This window comes from Psammomys obesus, unplaced genomic scaffold, assembly GCF_907164565.1.
Source record: "Psammomys obesus unplaced genomic scaffold, mPsaObe1.curated_primary_1811, whole genome shotgun sequence".
Lineage (NCBI taxonomy): Eukaryota > Metazoa > Chordata > Mammalia > Rodentia > Muridae > Psammomys > Psammomys obesus.
The window spans coordinates 6,272,478-6,281,750 of NW_026596256.1; positions in this window are offsets into that span (position 1 = coordinate 6,272,478).

A 9,273-nucleotide genomic window follows, 5' to 3' on the forward strand; every position below is an offset into this window, starting at 1 on the left:
GCCCTCTGCCTTTTACCTGCTCTTTCAGTAATCAGCAAAGCCTTTCACGACCTCTACTTCTGGGACTCTTACTCATTTCTGAGGAACTAATTTCATTTACCTCTTCTTCATGAAGGCTTTTCTAGATCCCTGGTCAGGTTAGCAGAGTGCCCGAGGAACACAAAGCTCAGAGGTCTTGATAAAGTGGGGGGGGGGGGAAATGATTGTAATGCAGGACAAGCCTGATATGTCTTCCTGGCTCCATTGCAGATTGGTTTGTGATTTGAAGAAAATCACTCTAAATGTTAGTTTCTCCTGATATTAACAGCACCTTTTTCAGTGAGTTGGTATCATAATGAAATGAGTTAATTTCATCTGCCACAGTAACTAAGACTTAACAAGAAATTGTGATCTTCTCTCCACCCTGCTTCCACTGCGGCCCTGAATACTTGAGAGATAACTACTCCTGATGCTCATCCTAGCCTTGTCAATGCTTGGTACATACTAGGGAGACCTGTAAAATGAATAAGTACATAACTGAATGCTTAACACCTATAGGCACAATCAAATTAATATTTTTGTCCATTCTATGTCCAGAAAGAATAACTAAGAAATAGCAGTTGGAGACATGAGAGTTAACTTAGATATTAAAAAGCACTTGCTGCTGACCTAAAAGACTAAAGTTCAATTCCCAGAACTCATGTTGGGTTGCTCACATCACTTGTAACTCTGACTCTAGGAAATATGACCCTCTCTTCTGGACACACACACACACACACACACACACACACACACACACACTAAAAACTAACAGTGGACAAAAAATATCTTATATTTTCTTACATAACATCTAAAACTTTTACCTCTGATTTAAACATAACTGAATTATGAAAATCTCAAAATTTAGGTAAAAATCAGGTGACTACAGAGTAACATAACATTAGAATGATGTTTTTTTAACATAGACTTATAGTTTTGTAGTATTTATATATCTGATATGTTAAAGACAATTTTTTGGATAATGTTCTGTTCAATTTTTTCAAAATCTGGTGTGACATATGACTTTCTGTCTTGGTTCTAGGTACATACTGTTAGAAGAAACACATGAATGATAGCTCTCCAGGATATTAATTTGAGAGGGTTAATTTTATTTATTTATTTATTTATTTATTTATTTATTGTTGGTTGGTTGGTTGGTTTTTAGAGACAAGGTTTCTCTGTATTAGAGCTCTGGCTATACTGGAACTTGCTCTGTAGACCAGGATGGCCTTGAACTCACAGAGATCCACTGGCCTCTGCCTCCTGAGTGCTGAGATTAAAGGCATGTGCTACCACTGGCCAGCCAGGGCATTATTATGAAATATGAGACTTGAAAGAGGAGACTATTTAAGTGGTGTATTTGAGAGTATTGTGTGTTATTTCTTCTTGTGTAAACTCAGAACTTGCTTTTTTCATCTCTGCTTTAGACTTCAAACACTGTAGCATTGTACATGTAAAACTCAGTCACCTGCTACTAAAAGAAAGCATAGTTGGAAAGGTGTCAGAGGTCATTCTAAATGTGTCAAGTTGGAGATCTATAAAATTAGTGGTGATAGCCATGCTCAAAACAGCTTAATTTTTTTCCATAGGAACTGTGGAATCATATTATAACAAGTTCATATGCCATGACTTCCAAAACAATAAATTATATAAGCACATTAATAGAGTAACTATTTTTAAAATGAGTAGCAGATCTATAGACTAGTATATACATTAAATATAATAAAGGTATCAATTGCAAAACAGAAAAATGCTTAACTGTCAAGATTTCAGCAACAAGAATATTGAAATATATATTATTTTTCCATTACAAAGTTTAAAAGTAAGCCTCATAATTCTGCCCCATTCTTTTTTTAAATTAAATAACTTTTATATTAATTACAGTTTATTCACTTTATATCCCAGCTGTAGCCCCCTCCATCTTGCCCTCCCAATCCTGCCCTCCCTCCCTCATCTCCTTCTATCTGACCATGGATAGGGGAGGTCCTCCTCCCCTTCCTTCCATCTGACCCTAGCTTATCAGGTCTCATCAGGACTGGCTGTATTGTCCTCCTTTGTGGCCTAGCAAGGCTGCTCCCCCCTCAGGGGAAGGTGATCAAAGAGCTGGCCACTGAGTTCATGTCAGAGACAATCTATATGCCCCTTACTGTGCCCCATTCTTGTTTTGGTTTTAGTTTTAGAAAAGAATTTATATTACCCAGGCTGGCCTCAAACTCACTGTGGATCTGACACCGGCCTTAAAGTCCTGATTCTCCTGCTTCTACTTCCTAAATGCTGAGATTATAGGCATGTGCCACTATGCCTGACTTTTGCTGTTATTGTTCTTTCCTCTCCTGATTCTGTGTTCTCTAGTCATGGAAGCTGCGATGTGAAGATGTGAAGAGAGTCCCATCTTCGCTTTTCTGCCATCTGGGTCCAAGACATATTAGACAGTGTTGAAGCTTGATAGTGTTTACTTCTCTGTGTTGACAGTAGAGTCCTAGTCTCTTCCTCTGATATTGGACCTGACACAAACTGAAGATTGGTAAATGTGCACTCAAGAAACTGTTGAAGAACACAAGAATTCATTAAACTGAAAGAACTGCAGAGTGTCTACTGAAACAAAAATGCAAATCTCACTTCTCAAAGTGCTTATGTGCTAGCATTGTGTCAGTTTCATTGATAATTTGTTTTCATGAGGCCAATCAAGGGATTTCATTTCCATGACAGGAAGTCTAAGCATTTGATAATTGCCAGGATTTTATAACTAATGAAAGCTACAGGAATCTGTGTGTTTCTTACTTTTTCTTTTCCCTAAGAGAGTCTTTTCTCCAGATATCTTGTTCTTATTTTATGATATAATACAGAGAAAGGTAATGATTTGGCCTTGAATTTAAAAAGTGACATTTCTGGACTTCATAGACTTGCATATCTCTCTGAAAAGCACAAACATATCCCATGTGTAGAAAAAAAGATAGGTATGAATGTGGGGGCTGTTGAAGAGGCAATGGAAAGAAAACTAAGAGTTTCCCAGTCCCTTTCTGCTCTTTTTTAGAGGGATGGAATGTAGTGGATTTCTAACTATGCAGAATAAAAGTTATACTACTAACCTCCTCAAAATGACTATGTCCGGAGTTCAACCAGTAAAGCAGAAGCAAGGCCTTCATCATCTAATTCATAGCAGTCTACCTCCTTCCTATTGGTTAATGAGGATGCTAGCAAGCACCTGATGCCACCCAAGTTAATATACCACCCTAGTCAAAGGAAACACAAGAAGCCTAGCCATTTGCTGACTGTATAACATTACCACAATGCCACCTAGGATGGAAAATGAGAAAGAAACAGAATTCCATCTTGGGAACTTTCTGTTAATTTAGACATTTAACATATCAGCCAAAGCTACATCTTAACTAATATGACTGGCTTAATTAAATATTCTATTAAAAGTGGCAGAAGTCACTGGAAAGACTACAGAAAAAAAAGGCTCATTGTCGTACTGTTTCTCTTCTCTTAGGGTGAGGATAAAAACTAGGAAACTAAGAACACTATCATTCGCTTCTATTTAAAGGCTTACTTATAACTTTTTTCAAAGAAATAGCTATGTGGTTATAATATGCCTACACACAAGCAGATTTACTGAACTTGATCAAATAACATTTCAGTCTTAATCTCATATAAACAGAGGAATAAAGAACTCAGTATATAGAAATAGGTTGAATTTTTGTATTCTCTATTTTGTATTATTTTTCAAAGAATGACCACAGAATTTGTAGAAAGTAGGGTTGTTTTCTATGAGAAAGGTTAGAATGCTTCAAATCATTTCTGGCTTTTCATAATTTTTTACCATAATTCTCTTTAAAGTTCTGAGAAATTACTTTCTCAGAAATGGGGAGATAATTCAGTTGATTAAGTACTTGACACATAAATATGAGGAGCTGAAAACCCTGTGAACCCAGAACCCATATGAAAAGCTGGGCATGGTGCTGGACATTTGTAATCCTAACCCCGGGGAAGCCAAAATAGGAAAAAGCCCTCTGGCTCATTGGCCAACCAAACTCAAGTCAAACTCAAGTGAACTCTGGTGTCCTAATTGAATTTCTATCACCATAGAGAACACCACAATCAATGTAGCTTATAAAAGGCAGCATTTAATTTGATGCTCTGGGTTCTGGAAGGTTAAGGTCCATGACCATCATGGCTGAGAACATGGCAGCAGACATTACATTGTGCTGGAGAGGAGAAGTAGCTGAGACCTTCTATCTAATCAACAAGCATGATATGGGAGACGGGGAGGGGGAGGAGTAGGGAGAGAGGAGTGCCAGCTAACTGGCAATGGAATGGGCTTTTAAAACATCACCCACAGTGAAAAACTTCTTCCAACAAGCCAGCACCTCCCAATTCTTCCACTGACTGAAGAACAAGCAGTGAATTTTATGAGCTTATGGGAGCCATGTTCATTCAACCTAACACACCTAGTGAGAGATCTTGTCTCAAAGTAAAGTAAATGACTCCTAAAGAATAATGCCCAAGATTTACTTCTAGCCTCCATACTCATGTGCATGCACACCCACCCAATGTAAAAACACACACACCTACATACATACATACATACACACACACACACACACACACACACACACACACACACACACATATTTTTAAGTAAAAATTGCTAGCTTCTAAGCACTGTTCATAATTACTGTTTCTATCTCATTGATATGGGTAGCAAGAAGCTAAAAACTGATTTATTTAATTGGTGCCATCCCTATCTCCCAACCCCCAGATTTTCTACATTGATCGCAGAGTAGAGGATGTGGTCTGATGAGAATAAAGAAACTGTGGCAGAATAGGGGGAAGTTAGTGACTTTAAACTTGAACCAGTGATAGAGACTAGGAGAGAGAATATTATCTCATCAATGACAAGGATGATTGTGGAGTCATCTGAGTAGAGATTGCAGAGGTGCTGAACCACATATTCTTGCTCACTGGGTGTTCTCCATGTGTGTGCAAGAAAACAGAGACTCTGACAATAGTTTGATCCATTGTTAGGAATTTTCTGGAAATTCACACCATTGTGATAAAAAGTGTCAAAGACATTACTTGGGTGTAGTTAGATTGTTGTGTTATATAATATAAAATAACATGATTTAGTGTAAAGAAATGAGCAATAAGACAAGAGTAGGTAAATTTAGAAATTGTTAAGAGGTATAGATTATTCTGAGACCAGAGAACAAATACATTGGAAATAAGGAATTGTATAATTTAAGGATCAATTTAAGCATCATAGGTATGGGTTTATGGTTTATGATATTGAGCATTGAGGCCATAAAATGTATAGAAAATAGACAAAAAGAGATCAAATATAAGGAAAAGTACAGGTTTCAGAGATGAATATATCAAGAACCCTATAGAGTCTTTAGAAGAGCCAAATGAAAAGGATGGGCCTTGGCTAAAGAGTATATTCTGGCTTAATTGTGGCCAAATTCTTAAAGATGGAGTTTTTATAGCAGAGGAGCATGTAATTGAAATAAGTAACACTGAGCTAAAAATATGCCAACACAGTTCCACATCATATGACATTCCAGTTTTTGGGAGATGACCAACCCTGAATATTTTTCAAGGGAAATCACATGCCACAGGAAAGGATTGACTATTTAATTAAAGTAAATAAGTGGAGCAAATGTCCTAAAGTGAAATTTCTAGAAGTTTCAGTGGGAACTTTTCTAAGAGAAAAAAAAACAAACAAACTGGCTAACAAAGCACAAAGGAGAAGAAAGGTGAGTGGACAGAGTAAATGGCCCGAGTTCCATGCAAGTAGAGTAAACTTAACTTTGAAGTTAGTTGTCTATGGTGTATCTCATCATTCTTAAGGAGATGTAACTAAAGATCTTCCAAAGAAGTATTTATAGGACCAACCCCACAAAAATCCTAGTTTTCCTTTCTTTTTCTTTTCCCTCCAGAGTATACAGTAACTTCACTACCAGTTATCCCCATTTCCTGGAGTTAATTATTTGGTGGAATGTAGAAGCTTGAATATAAATAATAGCGAAACTACCTTTGATATTATCATAAGGAATAAAAAAGTTCCCTTTGTTAGTAAAATCAAAGAGAACTTATTGTCATTTGTTGTTGTTGTTGTTAGCCTCACAGTTCAGAAACGCTTTTCCAATATCACTTAGCTGTACCTTTCTGCATTAGAATTAAATGCTGCTGTCAAGAGGTGCTCCCGCCAAGGGATCTCTAAAACCAAAGAGAAATCCAACACCAGTTTCTGGAGAAAGACATGTAAAGTGTGATGGGCCTCTGAGAATTTGACCGCTTCTACAAGACTACAACAAAATTAAGTGGCACATAGATGGCCCAAATCCCAAGAGACCTTTGAAGAATACAATGTACAAGATGGAGACCAATTTAGAGAATTGTTTGCATGGATCTCAACTTCCAAAGGAATATAGAAATGGAATATTATAGGAAGAAAAAACGCATACTAAAGGAAATTAGCACTGTCATGAAAGGGAGACTAAAATAATATTAAAGGACTTAACTCTCAAATGAATAAATAAATGCAATTTGAAGAGGTCTATCCTTTTACTATTTATTTTTTTAAATTTAATTTTAATTTTGTTTTTTTGTTTGTTTGTTTGTTTTTTAAGACAGGGTTTCTCTGTATAGTCCTGAACATCCTGGTACTTGCTCTGTAGACCAGGCTGGCCTTGAATTTAGAGATCTACCTGCCTCTGCATTTCCAGTGCTGAGATTAAAGGCGTATGCCACCACCTCTCAGCCCTTTCCTATTAATTTTTAAAACATCAATCTTTAATAACTGTTGCTATGCTTGCCAAAATTTCTGATGAGTACTAGTTTCATGGCCATTGTTACTGAGGAATGTTAACTAGTTAAACTTTTGTCGATTAAGAGAAAATATTTTCAAATTATTTTAACCTAAATTCATATAATCTGGTTTTGAATATATATCAATAACCCCAGACTGACTTTTCCAAGCTAGTACCAATTTAATTGAAACAATTTCCAGTGCCTACCATGTGCCAAAACATACATCTGCAGTTGGTCTTCTGTGTTCACAGAGTCTGTATCTATGGATCTAACCATCTTTGGATCAAACATTTTGTAACTGTATCTGAGTGGAATACACCCAGCATCTTTCTCTTTGCTTCTTTAATTGAGGATATATAGAAGCTATTTACCTAATATTTACATTCATTGGGTATTATAAACAATGGAGGGATGATTTAAGGAGTTCAGTTCAATGTATATAATTTATATGCAAATCTGTGCTGTCTCATAGAAAGCTTCATGCATCCATGAATTTTATTTTCCGAGAACCTGCAGTCAATCCCCAACAGATACTGAATGTTGATTTTTATTTCTGGTGGTGGAATTCCACACACTTCAGAGCTGTATTTAATCTCACCCACAGGTAATAAACTAAAGCCCTCTTTTCTTAGACTCATTAAAGGAAAATAATTACTTATAGTAAAACGTCAGCTTAAAGGTAACCCTTTTGTCACAGTAAATGGTCTCAGGCTATCAACTCTATAAAGTACTAAGAAATCTAACACAGTTTAAAAGTGGTAACACAGTTTGAAGTCTAGGCTTAACTAGGCAATTTACAGACTGTGTAGAGTGTTTCAGAGTCCTGGTCACAGCTTTCTTGAAGGAGCAACAATTGTGCCACATATGGGCTCTTCAGATGTTGCAAGCATTTCCTGCAACTGTACAGGAATTCCTTTTTTTTTTTTTTTTTACTATGTTTTTTTTCTTTTTCTTTTTTTAATTTTTATTGACTACACTTTATTCACTTTGTATCCCCCCTGTAGCTCCCTCTCTCCTCCCCTCCCAATCCCACCCTCCTTCCCCTTCTCCACTCATGCCCCTCCCCAAGTCCACTGATAGGGGAGGTCTTCCTTTCCTTCCTTCTGATCCTACTCTATCAGGTCTCATCAGGAGTGGCTGCATTGTCTTCCTCTGTATCCTGGTAAGGCTGCTCCACCCTCAGAGGGAGGTGATCAAAGAGCAGGCCAATCAGTTCATATCAGAGACAGTCCCTGTTCCCATTTCAGGGATTCTTAAACCTAAAATGATCACATGACCTAAAATGATCACATCATATATATATATATATATATATATATATATATGTATATATATATATATATATATACATATATATATATTCTTTCTAGAAAAAAATCCAGACTATCATTTCTGAAGTTAGAGTTACAGCAACTCAGCTCTAAAAATAAAAGGTGTAGTATCCTTGAGTGTAGTACCCGAGGATTCACTAGAAAGATCATGAGTATGAGGTCAGTCATCATATTAGTCTAGGTTTCTCCAATTTAGAATAAAAGCCGAAGAAGCTTCCTTACAAGTGTCCAGAGCAATGCCTCCTCTTCCCCTTAGGGATGACCTGCTTAGTTTATTCAGCCAACAGAGGTTTATAGAGTGCTACTTGTTCTAAGTACTAGAGCCCACAGTGTAGGAGACAGTCCTCCTGTGGGCTTACATTATAGGGCCAGACAAATAACATAAAGTAATCAAACCCAGTGATGATTTCATCAACATTTTTTAAAAGAAATAGGCAAATAGAAAGGAATACTAGCTTTAAAAGCAAGACTGAAGACCAGCAGGACAGATGTTAAATCCTGAAGCTCCAAGACAGTATCTTGTGAACAGTGCAGCGTAGGCTGTGCCCTATAGCTTGGGTAGCCTTTTCCTGGGATGGGTCTGGTCCCAGTTCCATGGCTCTTCTATAGAGTTGCACAGTGCTATTACAGGATTTCCGGGACTGACATTTCACTTGGTTGATATGGCTACCTTCCTGAAGTCTGCACTTACGGGCAAGGCACTATCAAGTTCTCCCAGCAGAGGTTCCAACTGCAGCAGGCTTCTGTCCAGATCCCTATGACTTCTGAAACATCAGTAGAATTTGCCATGATCCCAGAACTTACCTTTTGTTTACGTGGACAACATAAAGGTTTATTGCCAGTTGAAGCCACACCTGGGCCTATGGGAACCAAGCTTGCAGAGGTCCTGTGGCATTTCTCCAGAATCCTTTGACAACATTGGGCTTTTGCAGAATGCCCTTTTCGGGGCTGGAAAGAAGACTTCATGGACAAGAGCTCTTGTTGCTTTTGCCAGTTTGGTTCCTATCATACACAAACCCTGTAACTCCAGCTCTAGGGCATCTGATACCCTAGCCTGGCTGCTGCTACATACAGACACATCAAAATGAAATAAATATTTTGAAATCCCTCC